General features: G+C 41.4%; 1 long non-coding RNA gene across 1 annotated transcript; it reads left to right on the top strand.

Annotated features, from left to right (window-relative positions):
• Positions 1 to 403: 403 nt before the first annotated feature.
• On the top strand, positions 404 to 4,097 carry LOC125085837 (uncharacterized). The gene is made up of 2 exons (XR_007123017.1): positions 404 to 1,364; positions 1,748 to 4,097. It is a non-coding gene; the product is annotated as an uncharacterized LOC125085837 (long non-coding RNA).
• The last annotated feature ends 846 nt before the right edge of the window (positions 4,098 to 4,943 follow it).

Genomic DNA, 4,943 nt, shown 5'->3' with positions numbered 1-4,943 from the left:
GTTGGAATATGTGCATTCAGCCAGCTTGAAGACAAGTAATTTTCTAACATACTGTGCCCGTTTCAATTAGGTTTTCTCACTTATACTTAGAGGCCTGATCCAAATGATGATGCTCATGATGACCCTTTCTGCCTAGCATGAAATACGTGTAGAGAGCCTTAAGAAAAATTTGAATGAGACTGAAAGAACTCAGTCTGCAGGAAATAAAGCTCATAATGTTATATATATATATATATATATATATATATATATATATATATATATATATTTATTTTTTTAAATATAAGTTTTTCCCCTAGAAAAAGTTTGCCTGGGTCCATTGACATTTTCCCTTGTGCTGCTAGAGAGGTCTGATTGAAATAATTCTTCAGCTTCTCACTGGTAGGAGAACGTACCATGTACTAACTGGGGGTGACCATGTAGCTCACTCATATTATTCACTCCTTCAATGATAGGGTGCCTGAGCTAGATGATGATGGTTTGACAGGTGAACAAGATAGCTCTGTTTGCTTCCCTGATGGAGATGATGCTCTCATAGATTTTTTTAGTGAATCAAGAATCTGGCATCCATAAAGGAAATCAGCAGATTTTGACAATGAGACCCATTATTGACAGATACTGTGACTGATTTCCAACGTGTGTTGATGATGTCATTAGTTACAGAAACATTCTTGCTTTGATGTTCACTTTAGTTTATGATGACCTTCAGATCTTTTTGTTTTCAACCTTGAGAAGAAAAAGTTTCTTTAAAAAGGAAATTGAGTCAGCTCAACCGCAAGAAGGTTGTAGGGACTGAAAAGAACCACCCATTAATCCTATTGCTCTAAAATAATTGGCTTTCTTTGCTAAGATTGTTGTAGATTTAGGGCCCCTTTACTCCAGGGAGCTGTAAACAGTTCATGAGGTTGAATGTGTCTTATTTTCCCCAGTCTCTGCCGATTGTATCAGACGCCAGAGTTATAGTCCCCAATTTGCAGAGGAAAAAAAAACAATGCAGAGAAGGCTAGGGGACAAGTCCAAGTTGTCATAGTTAGAGGCAAGACAGATACTGATCCATTCTTATCCTTGTGAGAAGCTGTCATCCCCCTGAGCTCCCAGCCCACACAGAGTTGACGTCTTCTCATTCAGTCCCTCCCTTCTATCCCCACTGCCGCAGCCCTGGCTGAGACCTTAGTCAGTATAACTTGAGGATTGTGTAATTTCCTCCTTGTTTTCCTCACTGCCACTTCTACTAATCTCTTCTACTGCCCATTCTTTCCAGAGGAATCTATCTCGTGCACAGCAACAAGCATGCCACTCCTCTGACCAGAAACCTTCATTGGTTCTCTTTTGCCTGCAAAGCAAAGTCCAGATTTCTTAACCAGGTAAGCAAAGCCCCATAGGATTGGGCTTCCATCTACCAAGCCTTGTCTCCACGTCTTCCTTTCTGGGATTTCTCTCTCCACTCCCAGACTCATCACTCCAGCACAACTCCCCACTCTCCAGGGAAGCCCCCTTCTTCCCTCAGCCTTTATTCCCAGGATTCCTCATCCTGGAATGTTGGCATCTCTGTTTTCCTGCTTCCCCAACATGTTCATTTACTGAACTCCTTCTGGGAGTTGAGAAAGGCACTTCTCTTTCACTAAGCTTTCTGAGATCTTTCCAAGCTGGAAGTAATTTCTTCATATTTTCTCTCCTCATTATATTTGATTTAAGCCTGCATTTTAGTCTGATATTTATTTACATCCCATTCTGTCTCTCCTGACAGTGTGTAAACTCATCAAGACAAGGAACTATGCCTGTCTCTTCTTTGCAACCCCGTTGTGTCTGGTGCTTTGGGAGAGAACTACAGAAGCATTTGCTGAACAGACAATGAGTGGGTTCTCTCCCAGCTTAATCAGTCAGTTGCCCTCTAATGCTTCATACTTAGTTCTTAAGAGCAGTCTATTTCTCCTGTCTACAGAAGCCTCCTGAGACGACATGCCCCACCGGGAGAAGAGAGGTAGGCTCCAGCTGAAATCCAAGGGGAGATACAGCCACAGCAGTGACCTCCCAGCACCCAGCACCAGCTCTGTGCCAAGTATATTTTGGGGCTTTAGCTTTGGAGCCCAAGGCTGTGTCTATACAGTGTAACTGAGACCTGCCTCTGTACTAGATTTGGTATTTGCGCTTGTCATGAGGGCACAGTGCCCAGCAGTGGTTCAGACTATGTGCGATGGTTCTAATTTGGTTGTTAAAGCTGCCAAAAGAATGACTAACGCAACTGACAAAAAATATTTTTGGTGAACAAATGACATCAACCACTTGACCACTGGTCTCTATTTGAGTTGGAAAATCCAAATGAAGCAAAATAAACAGTCCATAGGATGAGGACATATTTGTCAGGGGGTGTATCATGAGGAATCATCTCCTTTCCCTGGGGTCATGATGTGCAGAGCAGGGACGTTGCCATAGCCCTGTCAGAGTCCTTTCCCTTCCTGCTCCTTGTGTCCATCTCCCTGAGAGACACTCTTCTTCCCTTTCAGGCTGAATATGCATCGAACTATTTCCTCTTAGATAAAGTCATTTGCATTTGCCTCCCAAGATGACTCTCATTTCATTGGGTGCTGTCCATATTCCTAGTCTGCTAAGTCCATTTATATTATCACTTGGCCTTGCCTGACGCTTGGCCTATTTCTCCTTTCAGTGTTGCCATGACTTCAGAGTGACTACAGAGCAGGCCAGGAGTACATGTCCTTCCATTACGGGAAGAAGGTGGGGAGAAGAGGTAGAAAAAGCCAACAAGAAGAAAAACAACCATATTGTACTTCCTGAGCGGGAACAGGCTGTGGTTTTGTACAAAATTTGCAGTGAAGAACAAGTCATACAGATAATAATAAATAGCAAACAACAGGATGTGTGTGTTAATTCACACTAACTTTTTCAGCCCTCACCCCCCACTCTCTGAAGCAGAACCTGATTATCTCCCCTTTAACTGAGGAAGCTGAGGCACAGAGAAGAGAAGTAATATGCCCAAAACAACACAGCTAGAAAGTGGCAGGGACTGGATCCTGTGGAACATGCATGTCATTATACAGATCTTATGTTTCAGTAGTTTCAAAATGTCCTGTCCTTAAGCTCAGGTGACAGACATGTTGCTGATTTCAGTATCTGATTGGGAAATCCAAGCAATATCATTTTTTTCCATAGCTCCAATGACCCACCCACTCCTGGGGCATTTTTGCACACTTCTGCCATGATCTCACTTCTGCTGAGGTGATCAGGTACAGTGTGTGTGTGTGTGTGTGTGTGTACACAAATATATGCATAGGAAACAGGTTTTGGGTCATTACTTATTTTACAAAAATGTGATCCCATTATAGACACAGTTATTCCATTTGTCTTGTTCGCTCATAAAAACTAATGGAAATCCTTTCAAGGCCATTGTTAGGGAATGAATTCATGCTTTGTAATGGCTGCACCATATTTCATGGCATGAGTGTATTATACTAATGCACACAACCCCCTATAGATGAACAGTCACTTTGTTTTCATGACTTTAATTGTAATTATAATTGTAATTGATACAGTGTTGGTGGGAACAATGTTGCAAAAAGAATCCCTGGGTGTGTATTCTTATGTCCTGGGAATTGTATTTCTGAGGAAACCAATTCAATGGTTGTTAGAATATTTACAGAGTTGTGCAGTCATCACAACCCATATCAGAACATTTTTATCTCCTTGCAAAAAAAGCCCATACCCAATAGTGGTCACTTTTCACTTCTCACCAATCTTCCATCTTTAGGCAACCACTAATCTATTTTCTGTCACTATAGATTTCCCAATCCTGAGCATTTTAGAGAAATGGAATTCTGCAGTATGTAGTCTGTTATGATTTGCTTCTTTTGCTCAGCATAACGTTTTCAAGGCTCTGCCATGGCATAGGAAGTATCTAAACCAACCTGAGAATAATTAGGTTGAGCATTGTTCCACACACAATATTCAAAGGACCCAAATTTGTAGCAAATTCCATGGCAGTTGTAATGTTGAGCTGCTATAGCAAAAAAAACCTGGGCATTCTTGATACTTGAATATGGAATATGTGCACAGGGAAAGGAAATAAACATTGCACTTTATAAGCACTGTATTGTTAAGTGGAAAATGCAATGTCTTAAATAAAACTGTATTTAAAATTGGCACCAAAAAAAAAAAACTTTTATTCCTTTCCATGGCTGAATCATATTCAACTACACGGTTCTACCACATTCTGTTTGTCCACTCATCCCTTAGTGGTGCTTTGGACTGCTTCCACCTTTTGGCTACTGTAAATAGTACTATTTTGAACATTGTGTACATGTATTGGTTTGAGTCTCTGTTTTCAATTCTCTGGGGTACATACGTATTAGTCAAGCTTCTCCAAAGAAACAGAATCAAGATATAAATGAAGAGATTTATTTGATGGTGTTGGCTTATGTAATTATGGAGGCTGAGAAGTCCCATGATCAGCTTTCTGCCAGCTGGAGTCCCAGAGAGCCAGTGGTAGACTGAAGACCTAAGCCGGAGAGCTAATGGTACAGATTTCAGTCTGAAGGACTGACGAGCAAGGGCACCAAGGGCAGGAGACTGATGCCCCAGCTCAAACACTCAGGCACAGAGCAAAGTCAGCCTTCTTTGGCTTTTTCATTCTACTCAGGCCCTCAATGAATTGAGTGATACCCACCTGCATTGGGAGGGACCCTCGGCTTCACTCTGTCCACCAACTCAAACTCCAATCTTTTCTGGAAACACCCTTTCTGGAAATATCCAGAAATAATGATTAAGTGGCCATCTGGGCAGCCCAGTCAAGCTGACACATAACATTAACCATCACATACACCAAGAAATGGCATTGCTGGGTCCTATGGTAAGTATATGTTAATTGTTTCAGGAACTGCTAAACTGTTTCCAAAGTGGAAAGTGGAACTATTTTCTTAATTTTTTTTGAT

This window comes from Lutra lutra, chromosome 15, assembly GCF_902655055.1.
Source record: "Lutra lutra chromosome 15, mLutLut1.2, whole genome shotgun sequence".
Lineage (NCBI taxonomy): Eukaryota > Metazoa > Chordata > Mammalia > Carnivora > Mustelidae > Lutra > Lutra lutra.
The sequence above is the reverse complement of the archived record's forward strand: the minus strand, read 5'-3'. Positions and strand labels throughout refer to the sequence as shown.